The sequence below is a fragment of the Trichomycterus rosablanca genome, chromosome 21, assembly GCF_030014385.1.
Source record: "Trichomycterus rosablanca isolate fTriRos1 chromosome 21, fTriRos1.hap1, whole genome shotgun sequence".
NCBI lineage: Eukaryota > Metazoa > Chordata > Actinopteri > Siluriformes > Trichomycteridae > Trichomycterus > Trichomycterus rosablanca.
The window spans coordinates 5,563,092-5,590,493 of NC_086008.1; the positions used below are offsets into that span (position 1 = coordinate 5,563,092).

General features: G+C 37.1%; 1 long non-coding RNA gene across 1 annotated transcript; it reads right to left on the reverse strand.

The window, feature by feature from the left end:
- Nucleotides 1–24,734: 24,734 nt before the first annotated feature.
- Nucleotides 24,735–25,899, reverse strand: LOC134335669 (uncharacterized). The gene is made up of 3 exons (XR_010015638.1): nucleotides 25,814–25,899; nucleotides 25,574–25,660; nucleotides 24,735–24,969 (listed from the first exon to the last, which is right to left on the reverse strand). It is a non-coding gene; the product is annotated as an uncharacterized LOC134335669 (long non-coding RNA).
- Nucleotides 25,900–27,402: the final 1,503 nt, after the last annotated feature.

Sequence of the window (27,402 nt, forward strand, 5' to 3'; positions counted from 1 at the left end):
TAAAAAAATGTTTTAATGTTTTAAAATACAATGTTTTGACAAAAATAGTCTTAGAATCATACCAATATATATCAAACATGGACAAGATGCATAACTTGGCATAAAGAGCACAAAACCTGGACTCCTGAGCAAAAAAGGGGAAAACAAATGTGGTCTGATAAGTAAATGCTCACCACGCTTCCAATATCTGAACTGGTGCCTGACAATTGAGAAAACAAATGTACATATAATATTTTTTCTTAGTTGTTTATCTACATCAAATTCAAACGGTCTGACAGTTTCAAAAGCATCCTGACAAGTCTTAACAATCTTTGTAAAAAGATGAATGTGTGTGTGTGTGGTGGTGGGGGGGGGGGGGGGGGGGGGGGGGTGAACTACGGCAGTGGTATGCTGTTATATAAGTGATATTTGGATGAAATATCACCAGGCCAGCATTTGCAGCTGGCAGTCCCAGTGTGTGCCACCCCGTGAACTCATCAACCCAGGGGAAACTTAGTGAGGTGCCAATCATTCAGGTCCCGTCTGCTAAATCTAGACTGTTAATCATAGACATCTAGCTCCCTGAGAGTGGCAAAGAGACGCTATGACCAAAAGGGATGGTGTGAGGATGGTGTGTTTCTCAGCTGTGAGGCACATTCTCAGCAGGCTGTGTTCCTGTCTTGTCTTTGTGCTTCACAGTGTGGTATTGCTGAGCCTTTCTAACAATACATAAGTGTGTCCCAAGAGTGTTTTGTGCTGATGAAGTAAATTAATTTAAAACCTACATGTTTGCTGTGAAACATAAGGACTATGTGAACTGCTTTCTGAGCTTTTATGTATAGAACAAAGTTAGTCTTGGTTAGTCTACCCATTCAGGTCACGTTGTTGTTCTGCATATCTAATGTCACAATCAATTTGTTTGAGCAAGTGATCAATCTGTCTGTACGATCAGATTCTAACATAGAAAAATTGTCATTTGGGATCAGTGTGTACAATGCCAAGGATGAGTAAGCTAGTGAAAGCATTACATGCAAGTAAACTCTGGTGAGAGCTTTGCCTTGATACAGTTCTTTTCTGAGGGCGGCACAGTGTTTTGGTGGGTAGCACTCACCTCACAGCAAGAAGGTCCCAGGTTCGATCCCCAGGCAGGGCGGTCCGGGTCATTTCTGTGCGGAGTTGGCATGTTCTCCCCGTGTCTGCGTGGGTTTCCTCCCACAGTCCAAAAACAAAAACATGCAGTCAGGCAAATTGGAGACACTGAATTGCTCTATAGGTGAGCACATATAATAGTGTATGATAAAGTCTGCGCTAATAAAATAGTACGAGTGGATGAAAAAAAAAAAAAAATGATTTTCAAAAACTCTGACAAGTGATTGATTTGTAAACTCATCATAGCCAGTGTAGTGCACAGTACAAGATTAATTACTAATGAGAGGCAAACTACACAATTCAAATTTCAGCAAGACAAAATGGCATTTTGTGCCTTTTTCATAAGAGTTCATTTGTCTTTTGCAGGTATTCCAACCCAGAGGTTAAGATACATGTTTACTAGTTCAACAAAACCATTTAGAGACATAACATCTAAAAATTAAAAGATTTTTAAATTATTCCTTATAATGACTCAGATAAGAACACAACATTAAGGTTCCTAACAGACACTAAGGTTTTAAACTCTATAATAACCCAGTCTTAAAGAGGCTACAGTACAAAAATCTAAAGTCTAAACCAGGCAGGTTAAGTTTTAAGAACACAGAAAAATTATGGGGTTAAACTCACCAGTCTTGCTGCTGGAAAATTACCACCTACAAAACCTACAACAAATAATCCAGTCTGAATGAATCCAGTTCCACCAATGACTTTCTGCTTAATGTTGCTACTAATGAGGTTAATTAGATTAAACAAAAATTGTTTTCTTATATATATTTTTGCCAGCAATTAACTTCTATTGTTCCCTTTCCCGCCAAAAACAGACTCCTCCCCTCATTACACCTGTTGGTTAGTTGTCCAAGCAATGACTGCATTGAAAAGGGAGGGGAAAACAAATTAAAGACCCCTAGGAGGAGCGTCTTTTGCTGTGGTTGATCAAATATACAGTGTTTTAAAAATGTAGACTAAACCTGAGACAGTATAACTGATGATGTTAGCTTAGGAGGCAAATAAATATATGAAATAAATAAATAGGATAACAGCTATATAGACATAGTACTTGATAAATAATTGTATATTGTATATGTTGTATATTGTTTGGTATGTAGCCAATAAAATCAGCTACAATGGAAAAATATTATCAGATTAGTACCTGTAATTAAGTACTAATTTAAAAATACATGTTTTATTCTCTAAGTACATTTAAAAAGTCAGTCCAACTGAGGGTGCTCAATATTTGAACTGACTGTATTTTGGGTTCAAATTACAGAGGTACTATAAATACAACAGAGGAGGGTTAGTCTGAGCCTCAGTTTACTTCAGTAGGTTTGCCTAGTGACACATTGTAGAAATAGTAGTTATTGTCATTACTGTAAATGCAAATTGGCTGATGCCACCATGTGAGAAATAATAAACGGCTATTTTGAAGCCTTCTTTAAATAATTAGTGGTAAAATACTGTAGTAAAACAAACAAAAACCTAAGTGTGCTCAGGTAGCACTGAAGTCCAATATGCTAACCCACCACTGCCAAAAAAAATGCAAGTTTGGTCCTTGCTGATGCCACCAACCTGGCCAGCGCTCATACTGTCCGGTCAAGGTGCCTGCATGACCAGTGATGGAAGACACAGAGAGTAGCATGGTCTTCCATCACAATTAAGAGCTCAGTAAGATGGATGGATACAAATAGAGGAGCAATGAAGGAGACAATCAGACGCCTGAAAACCCAAACAGAGGACAGAATGTTCAGGAGAAACACTATCCATATGGTCACCATAGCAGTAATTTACTTGACAGAAACTGTATAATAATAAAGAATCTGCTACTGGTCAGTGTCAAGATGTGGCAGGTGGCATATTTAGGAAAAACACACAAAACTGAGTTGGTAAATTAGTAAGAACATTTTGCTGATGTTATCAGTTTTGCACATGAACCTCAAACCTGTGTGGTTGTTACCACTCCATATGATTTTATGCACACTGACACATTTATTGAAACATTCTTACCTACTGTTGTATTTTTCTTGGCTTTCCAACCACAATCTATCAGTATGACATTGATGTTGATTTCTTTGGCAGTGGCATGCTGCATCCTTACAAAAAAACTGATAACATTTAGGCTTTACCAATATGAATAAGGCTAAATCTCTTTCTTGTAAAACATGGTATTTGTAATAGACCACTTTATTTGAATTTTAGATTACAAACCTGCATTAGCATAAAACTGTTTGTTCCAGACTCTAAGAGAGGTCTCACTGGGTTTCAATATCAGATAAGACCTGCTGCATACCACTCAGATCTCAAAACTCCAGTTCACTTCATCACACGAGTGAACCAACCATTTACAAGCCTGTCACACTTTTTGGGTTAATTAAAAATGTAAAATGATGAGGGATTAATTAACATGACAAAGAATAAAAATGGAAGCTTTATCCCCTAGTGTTGCATGTACAGTTCTATCTAACCGTGCAGGCTCTGACCTGGTTTCTGTAAAGCTATAACAGTGATGGCTTTGTCATTTTATAACAATAATGAGAAACAGGAGTGGCAGGGCAGCACAGCTGGTAGAATGGGTGCCACTCAGCCACTTTGATCCTGAGGACCTGGGTTCAATCCTTATCTACAATCAATGGATATAAAGAGTTTGGTATTATCAAACCTTGTTAACATGTTTTTTTTCTCTTTCTGTTCCCCCTCCACCTCCTGAAACAAATGAAAGGTATGACTGGCTGTTTTCATTTGCTTTTAGAAGTGAGTAAATGTTTTCCAGGAGTGCCAATATTTCCAGAGGGGAATGTATTTATATGTAGCATGGTGGGGTGCAGTGACTTGGGTGCTGCATAGCACCAGGTATCTGTGAACCTGGGTTCCAACCTTTACTGCAGTCATTGCAGTCATGTTCTTTATGCATAGCTTTCCACAAATAACTCCAGTTTTCTCCCATCTCCTAAAAAAATGTCCGTAGGTGGATTGGCTCCAAGGTGTAAGTGAGCAAATGAGTCCTGTGATGGACTGGCACTCTTTTTACTAGGTGATGCCAGAGCCAAATCATCCAAATAAACATTCTACTCCCCGTACCTCAAGTAAATATCACAGAGCGGGACAGGGCGGCACGGTGGCTAAGTGGGTAGCACTGTCGCCTCACAGCAAGAAGGTCCTGGGTTTGATCCCCAGGTGGGGCAGTCCAGGTCCTTTCTGTGTGGAGTTTGCATGTTCTCCCAGTTTCCCCCCACAGTCCAAAGACATGTAATGAGGTGAACTGGAGACACTAAATTGTCCAAGACTGTGTTCAATATAACCTTGTGAACTGAAGTGTAAAGCATGACTTTAATATCCTAACAAACAAACAAACTGTCCAGGCAAGCAGTGGCACTAACTCTGTCTTATGTGTAGATAACTCAGTTCTAAAAGTAGCCCCATATGTTTATCATGGACATTTTAATTTTAATATCATTATTTTCAGTTATATTTACCCATATTTTAATTAAATCTTTGTAATATGCTTTGTAATCATGATACTCTCATAGCTTACACAGAAACACATTACACACACTTACTCACTCACACATAGGGGCATTTTAGAATAGCTAATTTAGAAACTGGCATATTTTAGAAAATACGAAGAAAATCAGCTTATCCAGAGGAAACCCACGCAAAATATGCAAATCAACTTCTCTAAGTGACCATAAGTTCAAATTCAGATCCGTAAGACCCTGGAGCTGTGCAGCACCCACATTATCTGCTGAGCAACGTTGCTGCCCGGTTATGTATGCATGAATGTAATAATTTGTGTAATGTGATGTTTGGCCTTTTAGCTAAGTTACATGTACTGTTCCGTATTAGAAAAAGATGCTTATTATTATTATTCAGCCTATTGATTCTCCTTAATTACTTCTTTCAGTTTAAAGAATTTGTAAATGTGTTGTTGATATCAACAATTACTATTCCTCTGGCGGGTTTTGAATGCAGTAAGAAATGGGCTGTTTATAAATTCGGAAGAAGACTTTGGAAGAAATTAGATACATGATTAGAATTTTTATACACTTTTTAAACACTGTTATGTATTTTTTACATTATTATATAAAATAAATCATGCGTTATTCTTCAGGAACTGCTTTATCCTGTTTAGAATGTCACTGATCTAATTTTGGGGATATTTGAAAAAAACCTTGAAGCCATTGGAAGAAAATACCACACCCCTAGAGACCTTGGTTTAATTCTCTTCTCCACTGACTGTCTATGATATGTTCCTCTTGTCCTTGCAGGTATCCTCTGGGTGGGTGGACTGGCTTCTCTAATTTGCCCCTTGGTGTAAATGACAGTTAAATGTGTGTGTATGCCCCCTCTATTGTGTGTTTCTGCCTTGGGCTTATGAAGTGGACTTACTGTGAGCTTAATCAGAATAAATCAGTTATTAAAAATTATTGAATAGATAATTTTTAATTATTATGTCATTCATTATGTCATTCAGACATTCATATACACATTCATTTACAGCTGTTGAATGACCATTTCCTTTTCTCATTAGTGTATTTCTACTGACTGTACTCAGTATATCAGTGATAATCAGTCATGTACTGAAGCTTATCTCTCGCCTCACACACTCACAGAAAGACTTGACCTCCATTCAGTTCTCACCTTCTCTATATCTGCAGCCTTATTGCCTGTCACTCCCTCAGCATGTGAGCTAAATGCATGGTTGACTTTACTGGCTCTCTGCAGTATCTCAGATTTATCACCTATGCATTTATCTCATTTCCTCACTCTGTCTGCCATCAGAGTAAATTTTCTAGCTCCACACCACGTTGCACCTCTATAATTTCTTTTGAATTTCAAACATCATTTCTCCTTTTCATCTTAGACTGTCTTGTCATGATACTGTTGATTTGAAATACAAAATCACATCCTGGTTTCTTTATTATCAACATAAGTGTCACATTTCTACATGATGTCTTTCTAATACAGTACCTTGTTTACCCGACTGTTACCCTAACTGTTGGGTAGCATTTTTATATTATTTTAGGACTGAGCCTCTTGGAAAATAAATCTGTATATCACATACGTAAGTATATTAATTCTGAAGTCTACTAAATGGGGTTTTGTTTCAAACTTTTGTATGTTTGTATACACTAGAACAAGACATGTACACCAGTGGTCCCCAACCACTGGTCCGTGGGTCATTTATTACCAGGCACAGAAAGAATAAATAATTAGAGATCGCTACATGAGCAATTAAATTTCCAAAACTCTTCGGGTGTTATTGTCGCTTATCACCACTAGGTGGGAGCAGCGTCTCGTTGCAGCGTAAAATTTCAATAGTTATTAGTTTAATCCTCCCTCCGCCAGTCCGTGAAATTATATCTTATATGAAACTGTGGTGCAAAAAAGGTTGGGGACCTCTGATGTACACCATATGCCCAAAAGTATGTGGACACCTGATCATCAGCTGGTTGGACAATCCATTTCAAAATTATAAACATTTGCCTAGTTGGTCTAAAGTGCATTTGTTCAACACTGATGTTGTATGAGAAGGCAGACATTCCAATTTATGTTCAATTACACCTGTTTGTAATGGATGTGCTTTTAACATCTGAGCCCAAAGATTAGGAGGGGTGTCCACAGACATTTGGCCATATAGACTTGGGATTTCAGCGATTCCTCCAGCTGTGTCTGTGATTTATTAATTAAAAAACATGATTTATTAGTCTTACGTATTAGTTCACTGTTAATTGTCTGAAATATACGTCAATATACAGCAAGTATAAAGTAGTGGTTAAGGTACTGCACTAGTAATTAGAAGGTCTCTGGTTCAAACCCCACCACTGTCAGGTTAAACTGTTGGGCCCTTGAGAAAAAGTGTCTGCTTTGGTTACTTATAATAGTTCAACTAAACCAATAAAAATACATGTAACAAAGGTCTATTGCCGAGGTGTAAAATGAACTTAAACTGTCACCGTACACTTAGCAGAAATCTGTTCAGATTACTAGATGTAATTTAAAAACTATTAAAAACAAGTCTTCCATGTCCTCATTCAAGCAAGCTTAACATTTCCATATTATTAGAAGCTGGTTCCTTGGCACACAATTCTGTCAGTACTCTTCATTAAATAAGACCTCAGGAACCTAGCCAGTTATCTAAGAGCCAGACTTTTTTTTTCTCGTTTCTGTCCATCTCCAATCACTTTTACCCTTTTGTAGTGCTGTTTTGCCAACCTTCTACTTCAGATAAGCACAGGCTAAAACTGATTTGGCCAGCAGTCACTGGATAGCAAATGGCCCTGTCATCCAGTCTAACACAATCTGCCTGCTCTGATCAATCTCCAAACACCCACTATCAGGAGTCTGGAGAACCATAAATTCTGCACCGTCTTCAGTTACAGAAAACAACGATCATGTACAACATTACTTACACTTACACAAAGAAGCCTTCATAGAACACAAACAAATAAGTTATGCAGTAGTACTGTTCACAATTTTACACGCCTGTGGTTTATAGATCATGTGGAAAATGATCTATTATCACCCAGGCAAAGCTTACATCGTATTCAGACTTCACTGGTTTGAAGGTCAGCTCAGAGACATAAAATAAATAAGGTTTATTCCCCAATGACCTGCCAGTTCACTGGCGGAACAGTTTGCTGTATTGCTGAATGTGCTTTCATTTATTCTCCTGGAAAGCACTGGTTGGCTTCAGCACTGCAGATGCTAATGGGTCATTACTGCCAATATGCAGGATGTTAATGAAGTAGATGGGTTTACTGTCCAACGTTACATCCCCATAAACATGGCAGCATCCAAGCAGATAATACAAAGATTTACTATCCCTGCTGGCTGTTAATCTTATTTACTAAAACACTAAATGTATTGACTTCAAGTCTCTTTTAAATCCTCCTTCACCACCCATATAAAAGAAATTCCTCTTATATTTTACATATGAAGCTATAAAATTCTTTACTTTGTTTAAAAAAACATGATATATTGTAAATTATATTCCACACATGAAATGCACGTGTTCTTCTTCTTTTTTGGCCACCACACTAAAAAGCTGAAACATCATTTCTCCCCACAGTTGCCCGGTTCTTTATAACCTTGACCCACTTTTACCAGACTATCCATCATCTACACTACAGCTCCTTATTACATAGCTGGGAAAATTATCTCAGCCTACAGTTTGGATTTACTGGTGCATGAAATGTTCTTTACAAATACATTTTTGTAATTATCATATGTATGAGCAATGCCAACATTTGCAATCCCAATTACACAAAACATTGGGCCATTGTAGAAACACCATAGACTTTTCTGCTGCATATTACATACTGTCCTGAAATGCTCCATGCTGAACTCTGGACTTCTCAGCTTTGACATTTGAAAGGTTGCAATCGATTACATGATTTGTAATGCTCATTAAGGAGCCACAAAACCCTAATGAAGAACCTGTGACATCAAATTTGATGGAGAAGAGACAAAGGATGGACAGAGTGATAGAGAAGAAGAGGAAATGAAGTTTGGGCACAGCAGGGCTGGATGATGGTCAGAGTACTATTGCTTGTGCTACTATATTAAGCGGATACACGCTGCTCAATGTCGTGTGCTAATGCTTAGCCTTGGCTGACAGAGCAAACAGGCAGATAAGTTATTAATTGTTGTCCAGGGACTGCAGTGATTTTCACTATTGTTTTTTTTTTCTGTGACTGAATGATTAGAAGACATACCACCTGCAAAACTTGCTTGACCGAGGACAATGTCACCCAGGGCGTTTGTAGTGTAGCGGTTAAGGTACTGGATAATGAATCAAAAGGTCACTGGTTTGAACCTCACCACTGCCAGGTTGTCACTGTTGGGCCCTTGAGCAAGGCCCTTAACCCTTAATTGCTTAGACAGCACAGTCACAGTACTGTAGGTCGCTTTAGATAAAAGCATCTGCTGTAAATGTAAATGAAAGGGTTTAGCAGTTTGCTGTCATGGCCAATCTCTTGGTTTTTAAATTCATCTGATTACATTCTGATGTTAAATGTAAAAGTACCTGATGCAACTGACATGTATCTGTATGATTTTATACATTGTAAAGCTGACAAAATAACTGGATAGTTACATAAGATGAAAAGAGGAAATATAGTGGATTTGGTAAGTATTGTAACCATCTGACTTTACTGTGTTACTGTGTTGTGAGTTTGTCTTTGAATGAGTATAAACACTTTACTATGTAAATACATGTGGTTGCAGTGATCACGGACACTGGAGAGATGGAGGTATGCACTCGAAATGTGCATGAATGAGAGGCAGGGTGGCAGAAAGGTGCAGATGCAGGGAGTTGAGATGGTAAAAGTAAATGAGTTTAAATACTTGGGGTTGAGTGTATAAAGTAATGAAGAGTGTGAGAGGTAAAGAAGAGAGTGCAGGCAGGGTGGATTGGGTGTCGTGGAGTGGCAGGAGGGATTTGTGATAAAACAGTACCTGGCAGAGTGAAAGGGAGGGTTTACATGACAGTAGTGAGGCATGATTTGTTGGCCTGGAGGCAGTGGGACTGACAAAAAGACAGGAGAGGGAGCTGAAGGTGGCAGAGATAAAGATGCTGGGATTTTCGTTCGGAGTGATGAGGATGAACGAGAATAGGGATGAGTTTTTAAAGTGACAGCACTAGTAGAATAATTTGAATACAAAGTTAGGGAGGCAAGATTGAGATGGCATGTTTAGAGGGCACCATTTCATCAAAGGTCACTCACCAGCTATTTTTACAGCTACTTATTTGTAATTTGCTGGTAAAAAAAAAAAAGTTACTGCAGCTTCTGCTTTCTGAAATTTAGTTTTTAGAAATTGTAGTTTTTCATTGATTATCATTATAAGAAAGTTTTCAGATTTTTTTCACACAGGTGACATTGGTTCTAGATAATTTTGTTCCTTAAATAAATACATTTTAATGCCGCTCAGGTGGCACAGCAGTAAAATACGCAAGCACACCAGAGCTGAGATTTCGAATTCTTCGTATCGAATCTCAGCTCTGCCATCCGGCTGGGCTGGGCTGCTACATGAACAACGCTCTGCAGTTGTTCACAGGGTTGGTAAGGCAGACCAGGGTTCCTCATAACTACTGCAATTACGACCTCTGCTGGCTGATTGATGGCGCCTGCGCAGAGTTGTGGAATAATGCTGATCAGGGTGTGGCTCTCCGTGCACAAGGCTGATCCGCATATGAACTCTCCGGTGAAAAGATTCAGTCGGTACTGCACACGTGTCGGAGGGGGCGTGTCAGTTGCGAAGCTCCTCAGTCAGCAGTGGAGGGTTGTATCGGTAGAGGTGAAGCGTGACGCAATCAGGGTAATTAGATACGACTAGATTAGAGGAAAAAATTAGGGGGAGAAAAAGAGAAGAAAATACATTTTAATTTACAACCTGAGTTGTATTTTTACTCATTTTTGTGGGAGTACCATGTTTTGTTTAACGATCTAAACCCATAAAGTGTGATAAATACACAGTAAGAGCAAATCAGAACTGGGGTATTTACAGCACTGTATAGAAATCCAATTTCCGTAAAAGTTAGGACATTTTGTAAAATGCAATAAAGCAAGAATCTCTCATTTGTTCAGCTAAGATATTTTTAGTCAGCTTTCCATTTCAAACTACAAAGAGAGAGTAACTGTGATAATAATAACACTGGAAAACCAAACTGTCAGTCCAAAATTGTCAGTCACACTTGTATCCCACTCTTTTGTGATTTCTTTATGCTTTTCAAACAAACCTTATAATCATACACACTTTAATTAATAGAGAATAAAGCGCCCCAGCCCCAAAGCTGTCGTCATTTAAAGAGTACAATGTGTTCAGTAAAGCTTCTTTATGTAGTAATAGATTATATAAGCTCATCTAGCATCCTCCCAAACCAGCAGTAATTCATCGTGCTGTTCTCTATGCAAAGTTTTTTTTTCGGCTCCGGTTCACAATGAGAGACCCAGTTTCACTGAGCTTTTATTGGATTTGAATAAACCACAGGGAACACAATGACTCACCGCTAATACGCTTGGCTTATCATAGCATTATGAAGCCCAGATTCAACAATATCAAAATCCTAATGATGATTTATGGTCATAATGAAAGAACAACTGTGCAGAGTAAATATTAGTGTGTAACACAAAGGGTGACTCAGATGAGCTCAATTAAGATTAATTAACGAGAGCGTGAGTTTGGTTTGAGACACTCAAAGCTCCTTAGAGTTTAATTTTAAAAGCAGTCGAGGTCATGATGCTTTTTTTAGTGCATCATATTTGTACCTGTTTTTATTAAACTATTTGCTAATTGCGTGTTTATGACTCTTTTATCAGTATGACTGCAGCGTGCCACTTTTTGAAGGTGGCAAATACACAAGGGTGTGATCTTATAAAAAGTGGGTCACAGTTTGTGCTGTTACAACCCTCTCTCATCACATCCGATGTCACCTTGTTAATCACCTGCAGCCTTTTACAGTGTGTGTACATTTCCCTCGTCATTATTTATTTAGGTCTTTACACCACAGAATAGGGTGGCACAGTGGCTAAGTAGGTCCTGGGTTCGATTCTCAGGTGGGACGGTCCGGGTCCTTTCTGTGTGGAGTTTGCATGTTCTCCCTGTGTCCGTGTGGGTTTCCTCTGGGTGCTCCGGTTTCCTCCCACAGTCCAAAGACATGCAAGTGAGGTGAATTGGAGACACTAAATTGTCCATGACTGTGTTTGATATAACCTTGAGAACTGATGAACCTTGTGTAATGAGTATGATGTTAAAATTCTAATGAACAAAAAAATAAACAAACACCACAGAATAATTAAAAACCACAAAATAATGGACACAAATCCAGTGGTGGGCAGTTGAATCACATCAAGAAATAAAGCTATAAGTTTAACTACTGTTTGATATATAAGTGTACATACACCTGTACATGACATGCATGTTAAGTCAGTAGTGGGAATTAAATTACTGTAACGTGTGCAGCAACTTTCTGGACTATAGCAATGTTACATATGTTAAAGATTTAGCAGATTTAAATTCAAGACATTTTCAGAAAACTATGAACAAAACATTATCCTCTAACTCATTTAACTTGGAACTGAAATTCCAAGACATGTTCTTTACAAGTGCATGTAAACCTTTAATTTCAACTGTATATGTGTCAGTCACAAGGTCATTTACAAAGAAATTACATTTGTATTTACATTACATTGAAATGTCTTGTATAGTTGTATTAGCACAGTAGTTGAATTACTTCTTTACCGTTCCATCTTTTGTACTTTCCTAAATATGCTTTGCTCAGTATTATTTTTTTTTATAATTATTGCAAACACACACAATAAAATTTTTTTTAAACAATGTTATCAAAGCGGCTTTGCCATAAACCTAAAAAAATAGCTTTGGTGAAACAAAGAGTCTGTACGGTCTGATTACATTTCTCCTGATGGAGAACATTCAGGAACTGCCTGTTATTGCTGACTAACTTAAATGTCACAAAATCTACTTAAACACTGTGATAAAATCTCTCTTAAAAATTGCTTCGGTTTATATGCAAAAAGGAATATGCAGAGGACTGGGCAGTGGTAACTCAGAGGTTAAGGTACTGGCCTAGTAATCAGTAAGTTTCTGGTTCAAACCCCACATCCTCCGAGTTGCATCTCTTAATTGCTACACTGTATTCACCATTTCAAGTTGCAAAATGATGTAAAAGTAAATGTGACTTCGCATAAAGCACAGTGTAATGAAATATATTAAACTTAATGAAGGAAGAGGATGGTGCTGTGGACAGAATGCTTCTGAAAAAGGTCAGTCGGGGACATTGTGACTCTAACTTTAGAAGACACTGCCATCTTGTGGAGGAACCGTTGTTGCCAGACAAATAAAAGGAATGTTAGGTTTGGCCCTTTGCCTAGAATGTTATGTAGTCAAGTTTGTTTTGGTTTAACGCGGAAAAATCTTATTTAATCGTAGTTATTAAATCATGAGATTTAGGTATTTTGACAAATTCAAAAGTAGTTTAACAAAGCAAATTTCTAATATCCAAGCAATTACTGTACATTATCTAATAAACCCTGTTACACCACATTGGTTTGTCATGGAAAGGTCTGGAAAATGCCAGTTTACATAATAAAGATTTTGTCATTTTCCATTATGGTCTTTTCATTAGTAATTAAATACAAATAAAACATAAACAATACTGGTATTAAATTTAATTAGTACTATTTTAGGCTATGATTTTTATTTTACAACCACCATGTATTTAAAAAATGTGTGTATGACTGTAGAAATATTGAAAATGATTAATGTCTCAGTGTATGAGTGTAACTGTAATTAATGAATTACATCTCTGCAAGTATTAATGCATAGTTATTTTATACTTAAAAAGGCAAAGAAAATATGTGGCATGTCTGAACACCATACCTAGTCAAAAGTAATAAACTCCCCTTAGGCAACTATACCAGCTTGCAAACTTTTTTTAATGTCAGCTAAATCACATTCAGTTCTTGATTCTTGTAAATCGCTGCTAGTTCTGACATGTCTTAGGCATTTATGCATGCAAAGCAATTCAAAGATCTACGTTTACATTTTTAAATAATGTTTCTGTCAGGTAACTGTAAAAGCTTTAGTTTGAATTTCTTTAATTAGTTTAAGGTGAAAACATCTTTTGTGTGGAAAAAAACTGAACTTTAAACTTGACAGGCCAATACAATGAAACTTCAGTTATTCAACTTAAGTCATTTTAAATAATTGATTAAAATCCATAGTTATTTTATACTTAAAAAGGTAGTGAAACAATGTAAACAGAAATAATAAAAGACCCTTTGGCAAATATCCTAGCCTACAAACTTTCTTTACTGGCAGCTAAATCACATTCAGTTCTTGCTTTAGAAATGTTTACTCACTGGTTCGGACACATCTTAGGCATTAATACATGCAAAGCAGTTTCAAAGTCTACCTTTACATTTTTAATAATGTTTCTGTTAGGCAAGTGTGAAAGCCATTTAAAAAGTTAGAATTTCTTATATTAGTTTGAGATGGATTAAAAATACTGTCCAGTTGTCCTGAAGCCATCTATTCAGCGTTATAGGTTTCTTGTGCGGCATTTGCTTCCAGATACCTAGTGAAATGTATTTTTTAGTACCAGCCTTTCCCTATTTTTTAAGTAAAGACATTAGGTTTTTGACTTCATTAGTATTATATGGAGGGAGGAATTGATGGGTGAGCAGAAGGTTAAAAAGGATTAAAATTCCTGTTTGTTGTGTCTTGATTGTTTATTACCAACTGTGTGTGGGAAGCATTAATCTTTTACAGTATCATGTTTTGGCAGTCATGATGATGTCCTATTAAAGAGTTTAAATAATTGAGAGTTTCCCACCAATTATGCCACAGTTTCATTTAGAATTCTGTATGACTAAAATAGTTTTTCTGCATACAGTATATACTAGTGGAATATCCAAATGAAATCAGATATGAAAGCAATACTTAATAGAGGAAATTTATTCTTCTTACTGATAACACCATGATATAAGGTTCTTCACACATAAGTTCCATTACACAAAAACAAAAAATAATGGTTTATACTGTTGGTCGTGGCAGAGCATATCACACAGGGCAGCACGACATTATTCAAATTAAATTGCAATTATTAATCTTCAAATATCCTGTATGGTTACAGCTGCATTCTCCCTTAAATGAGATGCTCTCTCACGCCCTTACATCATCAGAAACTTTGTGTCTTTTAAGGCACTACTAGAAATTATAACGTTAAATGCATGCATAAATTTACTCTCCATGCTTATTTAAATGGAAACTACCAACACCTATTTATCTGAGAGTATGAGAATAAAATGATCATTACAGAACCTATATACAAATCTCATAACTGATACTGGTTCATAAAAACGACTGTGTGATAATATTAAATTGCATCAATAATAAAAAAAAACTCACAACAAAAAAACAGCATAAAATGGATAATGCATCATAGAAAGAGCCAAGAAATGATCCAAAGAATGATAAAGAATTTACTCATTGCTGGAGTCATTCAGCATAAAGAAATACTGTAGATGAAAGAACATACAACATTCAACCTAATGCAGATATATTAGGAATGTTAATTTTGCCATTTTCTCTTAACTGATAACCGACAGATTTACAGCATCTTATTAAAATTAAAACATTCATTAATAAACATTCATTGTAATAAAACAGTTTCATGATTAAAAACATTGTAACATTGTATACAAGGCAGTAATGTAGAGCAGTAAGACCGATGTAGGCAAAACCAGATCATCATCCAGAAGGCAGATTTTTAACAGATACTGTAGTGAACAGTTCATTACCAGCACTAACAAAATATGCTACTTATAAAGTGGTCAGTAGCTTAAAACTCTTTCTGATAGCATAAGTGTTTTTATCATAAGAATAATTCTACCTTTATACTGAAGCACAATGCAAAATAACTGCAATCAGCCCTGGTTCTGGACTGCTTTGCTTGGGGGGGCAGTAAAACCTAATGAGGGGGCATGTTGATAGTCATGTTTTTGAAGCCAGAAATATATTCAAGGCTTGATTTGTGCATGAATGATGACAGCCAAGCTATTGATACTGGCTTAAAGTGATGTATGAGGTAAAGAAATAAAAATGCATGTTTTCGAACTTAAACTTAAAACCCAATGATTAAAAAATACATGTTGATTATGTAAATGGAGAAAAAAGATTATCTAATTGTATTTCATTCTTAATTAAATTGCCATTACTAATAGAACAACTCTATTTCTTGAAAGGCTTTAATACAAATTTAAGTCAAAGCTGACAAATGTACCTACACACAGACTGAGAATATTCAAACGTGGAAATAGGAATGAGTGAGAATATTTATATTATTGGGAAATTAAAATATAAAGAAAACAAAAGAATACTAATTCTGTAAAAAAAAAGTGTTTACCAGTATACCTGCCTCTCGCTCACACTAACAGAACATATACTGCCGAACTGAACTGTTTGGGGCAGTCTGCCGATTTTTATATGACTCAAAGAGCCAATCAGGAATAAGCAAGGAAATATCTTCACACTGTAAAACAAAATGCATTTTTGTGATTGGTTCAGAGATAATTTTAAAAATAGCCGTTGCTTGCATTGTGCTTGGGGGGCAAAGACACAATTTGGGGGGGCAATGCCCCCCTCAGCCCCCCCCTAGCGCCGGCCCTGACTGCAATAATCATTTTTTGGGGAAAAAAAAAACTTACAAAGGCGCATTCAAGAGAAGTGACGTTATAGCGGCGCACAAAACTTAACGTGTCGCTTCTCATGTAAATGCGCCTTTAGTGAAGGATTACTGGTTTTCCAAGACCTATCTCCTCCACCATGGATTAGTGTTACGATACGATGGCACCTTAAATGTATCGTGTTGGTTGATCAGTTCCCTGCTGTTCTCCCTAAACTTGAGGAAATAACTTCTTAGTCGATTAGCTTCATCCCAATTATCGAAAAACGGAGTAAGCCAGGAAACAATCACGAACACATTACGGATCTTCGTCAACAACGTGTGTAGGTCTGAATAATGTCGGTCCACGACACTGCAAATAGTAGCGACACGGTTTTCCAGTTCAGTTCCCGATAGTATCTTGTCGGTCGTCTCCAGTCGGGCTGAGTGAATGACCATCTGGGTATGGAAAGCCGCACCGTTTACCCACAATTTATATGATGGTACGTCCATTTGGTCGGTCATTTGGTCATCGTGTAAGATGGAGTTCTTCAGACGAGTGAGTTGTTCACTCAGCTGTTTCTCCAGACGCGTCGTTTCTTCTTGCGCCTTCACCGGTTCTCTCATGTACATGTGAAGTCGGTTCAGATACTCGTTCATGGTGTCTCTCACTGCCACCGCCTTTTCCTTAGCTATCACACGGCTCAGAATTTTTGCCGTGTTGCCGCCGTCGTTCCCTGAAGAACCGACCACAATGTTTAGAAACATCGATATAACCAGTGCTCCCAGACCCACAGCGTTTGGTACACCATTAAAATTAGTCAAAATACTTCCCACATCCTGGGTCGTTCTGATCAGCATGGAAGTGTGGTCTTCCAGTACAGCTGCTGAGTTTACTCCAGAATACTTCAGCAAATTATCGTCTAATGAGTCATTCTTTAATTTGGGGTACATTCCATGTCCAATGAAAATAATTATATTTATTCTAACTATTTTCTTTAAAAATGTCATATTTTACCTATTAATGGAAAACATGTTGTAATATCACAAAAACATTATGTGCATTCTATGCTTAATTTAGCTTGAAATTTGTCATGATGTTCCTAAATGAAGAGTTTTTGCTGTGTCCGTTTTTTAAGTTGAGGGTGCCTTGGTTTCAAAATAATGAATAAAATCATTAAGGGCAACAACATCTTTTTTTTTTTTTTTTCAAAAGTTTAAATACTAAAGAAAAATAATATTTTTTAAATTGAGTTTCTCTTTTAAATAATTTAAATATCTTTATTTATTATTGTCTGCAAAAGTTCTGTCAACTATGTTACTAACAGAACTCCACTCAGCAACTCAAAAATGGTTTGTTCTAAAACTATGTGACCAGCATTACATGATATAATTTTTCTCTGTGGAGGGTATATTGAACAAACTGTGGTGAATGTCCTCTTATTTTTTAAAATATTTTATCTATAATAGAACATTGTCAATGAGTATATTAATTGACCGTCAACTATGTTACATACTGTACATTGTTATGGTTACAATTTTTTTATAATTTTAATTCAAATGTATGTTCAAATTAGACATTATGCTGTTCATGAAATGACATGTGGTCAGCCAGGCAAGGTCTACCACTGAAGTTATGGGTCAAAATAGGAAAATTGTCAACTATGTTACGTCAACTAAGTTACCTAGTAGTCTACATCTACTGTCCCTTTAATATAAAAATAAAATAAAAAAAATGTTTAAGCTTTGCAAATAGTGGATATGTTACACTAAAGGAATATATTAACTTGAACCACTGATTGTTCTATTGAGAGAGAACATTGTTTTTGTACTTTTTTGGTGATGTGAAATGTACCCCAAATTATAGAATGACCCCTATACTTATATCACCCAATGATTCTAGTATCTTGTTTGCAATCTCCTCTTGAGAATAACTTGAACCCATGACGACAGAGCCAGAGAACTCAAGTGTTAGGTGCTGGATTCTTCTTGACGTTGTTTTATGAGCGGATTAAAGAAAGTAAGTTTGTCGGTTCTCCTCCCTGCGTTTCTCACCGTTTTTTAAAACAAATTCACTGTGCATTGCTGCCACCAGTGGTGCTGATGTGCGTACATTTTATGTATCCACCCCCAGACATAGCCAATAGTATAAATGTATTCGCCTGACCTGCCAGTGGCACCGGGTGGTGGGCTAGCATACTGGTGCTGGTCATAAAATTAGAATATCATGAAAAAGGTGATTTATTTCAGTAATTCCATTCAAAAAGTGAAACTTGTATATTATATTCATTCATTACACACAGACTGATATATTTTAAATGTTTATTTCTTTTAATGTTGATGATTATAACTGACAACTAATGAAAACCCCAAATTCAGTATCTCAGAAAATTAGAATATTGTGACAAGGTACAATATTGAAGACACCAGGTGCCACACTCTAATCAGCTAATTAACTCAAAACACCTGCAAAGGCCTTTAAATGGTCTCTCAGTCTAGTTCTGTAGGCTACACAATCATGGGGAAGACTGCTGACTTGACAGGTGTCCAAAAGACGACCATTGACACCTTGCACAAGGAGGGCAAGACACAAAAGGTCATTGCTAAAGAGGCTGGCTGTTCACAGAGCTCTGTGTCCAAGCACATTAATAGAGAGGCGAAGGGAAGGAAAAGATGTGGTAGAAAAAAGTGTACAAGCAATAGGGATAACCGCACCCTGGAGAGGATTGTGAAACAAAACCCATTCAAAACTGTGGGGGAGATTCACAAAGAGTGGACTGCAGCTGGAGTCAGTGCTTCAAGAACCACCACGCACAGACGTATGCAAGACATGGGTTTCAGCTGTTGCATTCCTTGTGTCAAGCCACTCTTGAACAAGAGACAGCGTCAGAAGCGTCTCGCCTGGGCTAAAGACAAAAAGGACTGCTGAGTGGTCCAAAGTTATGTTCTCTGATGAAAGTAAATTTTGCATTACCTTTGGAAATCAAGGTCCCAGAATCTGGAGGAAGAGAGGAGAGGCACAGAATCCGCGTTGCTTGAGGTCCAGTGTAAAGTTTCCACAGTCAGTGATGGTTTGGAGTGCCATGTCATCTGCTGGTGTTGGTCCACTGTGTTTTCTGAGGTCCAAGGTCAACGCAGTTGTCTACCAGGAAGTTTTAGAGCACTTCATGCTTCCTGCTGCTGACCAACTTTATGGAAATGCAGATTTCATTTTCCAACAGGACTTGGCACCTGCACACAGTGCCAAAGCTACCAGTACCTGGTTTAAGGACCATGGTATCCCTGTTCTTAATTGGCCAGCAAACTCACCTGACCTTAACCCCATAGAAAATCTATGGGGTATTGTGAAAAGGAAGATGCGATACGCCAGACCCAACAATTCAGAAGAGCTGAAGGCCACTATCAGAGCCACCTGGGCTCTCATAACACCTGAGCAGTGCCACAGACTGATGGACTCCATGCCACGCCGCATTGCTGCAGTAATCCAGGCAAAAGAAGCCCCAACTAAGTATTGAGTGCTGTACATGCTCATACTTTTCATGTTCATACTTTTCAGTTGGCCAACATTTCTAAAAATCCTTTTTTTGTATTGGTCTTACGTAATATTCAAATTTTCTGAGATACTGAATTTGGGGTTGGGAAAGCATGGAAAATGCAAATAATAAAAAAAAACACAGTTTATTATCAACTGTGTGTGGGAAGCATTAATCTTTTACAGTATCATGTTTTGGCAGTCATAATGATGTCCTATTAAAGTGTTTAAATAATTGAGAGTTTCCAACAAATTATGCCACAGTTTAATTTAGAGTTCTATATGACTAAAATAGTTTATTTTTCTGCATTTACAGTGCATCCGGGAAGTATTCACAGCGCTTCACTTTTCCCACATTTTATGTTATTCAGCCTTATTCAGTTCTTAATGACTTGCCTGGTTAAATAAAGGTTAAATAAAATAAAATAAAAATTCCAAAATGGTTTAAATTCACATTTTCCCTCAAAATTCTACACACAATATCCTATCCAAGTTTGTTTGAAATTTTAGCAAATGTATTAAAAATACAACACAGAAATATAGCATGTACATAAGTATTCACAGCCTTTGCTCAATACTTCAAAGTTCAATTTTGGTTTCATCAGACCAGAGAATCTTATTTCTCGTGATCTGAGAGTCCTCTAGGTGCCTTTAGGCAAACTCCAAGCGGGCTGTCATGTTCCTTTTACTAAAGAGTGGCTTCCATTTGCCCACTCTGCCATAAAGGCATGATTTGTGGAGTGCTGCCTGGATGGTTGATCTTCTGAAAGGTTCTCGCATCTCTACAAGGATATGTTGGAGCTCTGTCAGAGTGACCCTTGGGTTCCTGCTCACCTGCTCACTTTTCTTAATAACGTGTTTTTATGATAATAAAAAAAAGGAAAAAAAACTTACACAGGTCCACATGTGCAGAGATTAACATGCAATCTGAGGCCATGCTGAAACAAACTTAATTGGGAATCAAGCAGTACTTTGGTGGATAATTTAAATTAAACAATGTTATCACTGACATCCCTAATACATATATACAAAACATTTCATAAATTAATTTCTACAAATACTAAGAAACTGTACTATAGACTGTTTTATTACTTTATTGTCATTGTTCAACAAAACTAGCATTGGTAGTATGCCAAACTCATACTATGATAGGGTTTTTGACTATACTGTTTACATCTAGCCTCTAAATGGAAGTAAGACACCGTAAATATCGAAGTAACTGCAAATATGATGTATATATTGATACAAAATGTATTTTTGATTAGCAGTAAGTGCTTACTATTGTCAAAATAATGTAATATGCAGTTATTTTGTCCATTTCAGGACAACACCTCCAAACCTTCCAATGGACTCTGATACACGCCGTCCAAAAATTCACAACCTGGTATCATGATCATCATGATCCTTCACCTCTGTCTTTTATTTGTAATCTGACCTAAGTCAAAAGGCCTTCCCTAAAACTGCAACCAACCTGACACTCTCTTACAATGTGGATAATGCAAGCAGACAGAAATTATGATAAACTAAACATGAAATAAATGTTAACAATACACAAGGATGGGCAAGACAAGCGTGTATAATAACACCGGTGCAGTTCCAGGCTAACCACCGTTACCTTTCAGTTAAAATCCAATCCGCCTGCTCTTGAGAATAACTTGAACCCATGGCGACAGAACCAGAGAGCTCAGTGTTAGTGCTGTATTCTTTTACACATGTTTTATGAGCAGAATAAAGAAACCAAGCTTGTCAGTTCTCCTCCTTGTGTTTCTTACTGTTTTTCAGATTTCAAACCAAATTCATTGTGCATTTTGTATGTTTTGTAAAGAAAAAAAGAACTTGAACTTGTCAGTTAACCTCAGTTAAAATCGAATCAATTTTTCCCTTAGGACATTGGATACATTCGTTCCAGAAATTACACTTCATAAAGCATTTTAACCTGTATGATAATACAGTACTTGTACGCATAAAATCATACAAAAATAAAACACAATCAAATAAATGAAAATGAATTTCACTCTGCCTTTACTGAGAAGTGTTGATGACTTAAGTGAAAGGTGTTGAGCTTTTGCACAAACGATCACCTCCGAAAATCTTCTTCTTCTTCTTCTTTCGGATTTTTCCCTTTTTCAGGGGTCGCCACAGCGAGTCATCCTTGATCCGCTCATCAATTTGGCACAATTTTTATGCTGGATGCCCTTCCTGACACAACCTTCCCTATTTCATCCGGGCTTGGGACCGGCACTACAATGCACTAGTGCATTTAGCGGGTAGGTATCTACGGGGCAATTCAGTGTTTCCAATTAGCCTGGTGGCATGTTTTTGGACTGTGGGAGGAAACCGGAGTACCCAGAGGAAACCGACGCGGACACAGGGAGAACATGCAAACTCCGCACAGAAAGGACCCGGACCGCCCCACCTGGGGCTCGAACCCAGGACCTTCTTGTTGTGAGGTGACAGTGCTACCCACTAAGCCACCGTGCCACCCCGATCACCTCCGAAAATACCATCTACAAATGTCTGCCTTTTTTTGCCTTATCAGAATTACCAACACTAATTAGTTTATACCACACACTAGACTTTTAAGATTGAAATAGACATACACATAAATGTATTAGTAGTAGCCGCCACCATTCCCCAGAACAAAATAAATAAAAAAATAAAGAATTTTTGGAGTGTGAAGACTAGTTGACATCAGTTGTTCCTCTGAATGGCCTGGGTGCTGGATAGCTCAGTCCCTTAAATAGATGAGAATACCTTTTACAAATTGTTTTAATTAAGTTTTCTTTGTGTTATACGGTTTATTTGATAATCTGAAATCATTCAGTGTGATACATGGATAAACAGAAGAATCTAGAAAGGGTATTATTAAATACTTTTCACAACCAATTCTTTTTTAGACTATGAACCTATAATTGTGTATTTAAGTGGAGTGTTTCCCCCTGTAGCCTCTATAAACAAGTTTAGACAAACAGGGTTTAGGTCCATTTTGTAAACAGACTCTTAAGCTTCACAGTTGTTTGTCGGTTCTCTGGAGCTGAAGAATCAAGCAAATGTCATGTTTTTTAGATCTGTCACTTACTATTATAAACAACAAATGTTTTATTTCATGTGTGAGAATAATTAAATTCTTATTTATGTAAGTGTGGCCTCTGGCGGGACTTAGTAAAACCGTAAACTTTTTTAGAGCAAAAGGCAAAAAGTAGCCCCCCCCTCTGAAGTAAGCAAACAATGTCTAAAAAACATTTTATTACATACATACTATTGACATACTAGAAAAATTTTACTATTTAACCTTTGTGTAGTCTTAACATCGTATCCCATTGTCCTAAGAACAACAAATGACAAACCCTCAAAAATAAGCAGCTTAACTGAATTTTACACCCCAAAATCTATATTAAATAAAGAGGCTTCATTTTTCTTTTTACTGTGAAACATAGCGGTAAATCACTTTGTACTCTTGCCAGTTAAATTAAAAGAAATAACATATCATAGATTCTTGGTTGTATTTGGCAGGTCACCCAGGCTCAAAGCTGCAAAGCATCTCTACACTATTACACTATCAACACCATGTTTGATCACTAGTATGATGTCTCACACTCCAATGCCATGACAGATGCTAGCTTTTGAACTTTACATTGACAACAATCAATACTTTTGCCCTGGAGATTCTTAAAACAAATAAAAAAAAAATTAAAATGTGGAATCATCAGATCTCGTTATTAAGAACACATACTCTCTAGAGCACATCCTCTAGTCTTTAATCAGTGGACAATTTCTGATCACTGGGCACTGCTGACTTATGTTTTTGGTTTGAGCACTGTTTAAAAATCCCATAACCAGAGCTTGTTTGTTTGAGACTAATCAGTGAGTAATTTTGTCATGCTTGCTATGATGTCACATTAAGACATTAAGTGCAAACTGACGACCTACAGGATGAGTTTGTGATGGTCTGTGATTGACTGGTGCTCTCCCAGTGTTTCAGGGTGGCTATGGACCACCACAACGCTGAGCAGAACAGAGCAAATACTGAAATTGCACAGGAAAAAAATATATTAGGAAACCTAATATCATCAGAAATTGCAACTAAAAAGGCTTTTATTATTTAAATCCCTGCCTTTAAGCTCTAGGGAATTTTTACACCAAACCAGTCTACTTTGGTGCTACATAAAAACAAGGAGTCAAGCTGATCACACACCGATACACAGACAAAAAGTAAAACGCTTTTGGATTCACACTTTTGGACTGAGTTCATATAAAATACATAAATGCACAAACAGTCCTTTTCAGGAAACATCCTGGCTTCCTGGCCTGTACACCATTTTTGTTAGGCAAGCTACCTAAGCACAAGAAGGAAGTCCAGCTGTGTATTATTGTCTTATATAAGAACAGTTTAACCATGTAATAATTTGCAAGCACACTAATAAAAGGGCAAGAAAAATCTAAAATACAAATAGAATAGAGGAATTTGTACCAAAATACTTGCTGTATGTACATCTTAGATTTTATCTACACCAATCTACAAAAATATAATTTAGCCTGAGTAGACTGAGAACTTCATCATCAAATCATCATCTTTGTCAGATAGCAAAACTCTACACTAGACATAAACCTGTAAGTCCCAAACCTGTGAAGAAGTCAGGAATAAAACCTGTGAGACATTAAAGAAGAAAACTATTAGTAGATAATCTCCATGATACAGTTTTATCAGCTTGGTTCAGTCAAATTAAAATTTCAGTCCATTTAGCAGCAGCAGTTTCTGCATAACTGTATTTAACTGTATTTATTAAAACCAGTCAGAAAGAGTTTGGTCCTGGATCAGATCTAGCAATGAGAAGTTGTACACAATTTCTATTGTGTATCTTTGTATGAGAGCCGATAGATCTGTGGATTGTTTAGTTCTTTTTCCCACTGCCATACAGTTTTAAAATCTGTGAAAGACAGATCCGGTTGTTCTGATGACCTTGTTTCCTCTTACTTTTGTTTAGGTACGTTGGTTTGGAGTGCTCACAAAGTAGAACATTATAGCTCAGCCGGTGGTCAGATCTGTTTGTGCAGGTGGCTCCAGGGTCTCTACCACCTCCGACAGCTCATCCAGTACCTCAGTGAATGACGGCCGTCGGAACGCTTCCATCTGAAGCAACAAGGACAAATTAAACACTGCTGTAAAATTTACTGTATAAAATATATGACAGTCAATAACATTTCAAATGATGTTACTCTACACTTACTCTACAAATCCAAAGAAAAACTGTTATTACTGCTGTAGATTTACATGTAAAGCCTATTTTACACTTATCACTGTTTACTGTTCACTGTTATACCTTGAAGATGAAGATTTTAATTTTGTATTGGATTGGAGAAAGCAGTGTCTGCAAAAAGCCATTTTCTTTTAGCCACAAGACACTTTGGCAAATAAATTGACCATTAAATCATAGGAGAAACAACAGCAGAAGACCACATCAGGTTCAACTCCTGCTAGACAAGAATATGCCAAATCCTGACCCTTCCATCTGTATCACGATCATGCAACATTTTCCAAACTTTTATCTCTCTTAAGCGTCAGTAAGCCTGTGCCCACTGAAACCACATACTGTTGTCTAAAAGGAGTAGAACTTGGTGTGAAACTGTAGCCTGTGGTCTGGTAGCCCATGTGTCCACCCCTCAGGTTTTTACAAGACAATGCTGATTGGTTAATTTCTAGTCCTGGTACAGTAGTGATACAATGCAATACATACCAAGCAGCAGTTGGCAGCCAGGTCCAGTACACGCTGTGGACAACCAGAAACCATCTTCCTAAAAGCAGACACATCCAAACCATAGTCCTAACACACACACACACACACACACACACATTGTATTGCAAATCAGTTATATAGTTCCACATCATGTTTCTGGTATTTAAAAACTAATTTAAAATTCAGATTTTTAATCGTAACAATAAGATTGTTTAACATTATAGTCATTATCATGTTTACCTGAGTTCTTGGCAGGATTTCTGGGTCTGCTGGGATTCTGGCTAGAATTTCACACAGTACAATCCCAAAAGAGAACACATCAACCTAATTATACCAGAGAGAGCGAAATCAGCCAGGTGTGAAGAACACCCACACAACATCACACTAGCAACTAGCAGAATAATTCATCTAGCCAAACAATTTATCTTAATAATATATCAAACAGGACTTGAATGCTGTCTAATATATAGAAAAGAAAGAATATGACAAAATATTATGTGAGACAATTCCAAAAAAGTTACAATAAATAAAAAATTACATTAAAAGACATAAAAGACATATACAAGACATTTATCCAACCTGTTTTACCCTTTTACAAATATTTAAGTTCTGTGATCACCTTGCGGTCATAAGGTTCACCACGCAGCATCTCAGGCGCCATCCAAAAGGCCGAGCCGACTAGTGACAGCTTCCGGTCTTTAGCAGGGAGTTCCACTACTTCTCTGGCCAAACCAAAGTCTGTAACCAAAGCCTCTCTGCCTCGAGAAGTCACCCTGATCAAACAGTTCTGTATGAGAACAAAAAATGACAAAACAAACATGAGATAAATGTATTATACATGTTTGTAAGTGAACAGAAATTGTGGTAGAAGAAAAGTTTTACATTTACAAAGAAAAATAAATATAAAACTGTAAAAACACATTTTGATTTCTAGTTAGTGACTAAGAATAGACAGTAAAAAACACTGGCAGGACTCACAAAAGTGTAGCATTCATTCAGTCACCTAGAATCCTTTTTCCTCTTTTTGCCAGTGTAGTAACTCTCAGATGCCAGGAGAGGGCAGTGTGAGACAGAGCGTAATCTCCTAACGCGTATGCAATCTTACTTTACTCCACAAACGACACCTAAACATGATATTAACTTAATAGCTGTAATTTGGTGTATGTTTCCTAAACATACACAAATTCCAATTTTTTTGTTAAGTCTAAGTTAAGTGCTGCCATCTAGAAGTCCCTGCTTGGGTTCAGGGTTTAGACGTAACAGTTTGAAAAGGACATTTTAAGACTATACCAGACAACAGTGAGAGTCAATATCTTTAACTGAGGAAACTCGAAAGCAGTAAATCGACCCAAAGTGGCCAGTTAGCTGAAATTGTCCAAGCTTCCTGTGCCTCTAAAGAACTGACATGTCTCTAGCCACTAGAGTACAGTAGCAAAGAAACAATTACTAAGCAAGAAACATGTGCTCATCTGTTAATGGGTCTGATTTTAGTCAGTTCTGGTGCAAGCTAAAGGTAAAGCAACTGCTGATAAATTAACTGGTAATTGTGGAATGAGTGTTAATTTATTTAATCAACTTTTTTTAAATGTATAACATTATGTTTTGTTTAATTAGCTAAATCCTTTAGTGTAACTAGGTATGTAATTCTATGGGTGTGGAGCCTGCATTTGGGGTAACAGTTTAAAGTACACCTTTAAGTTCATAAATACCAACTAGACCAAAAAGCAATGGCCAGAGTTTACAGATTCCACAAGCTCATGCAGCTTTATGTAACTAGACTGACCATGGTGTGAAAGGTTTCTATTCATTGTGGTGGCTGATGTGTTGAA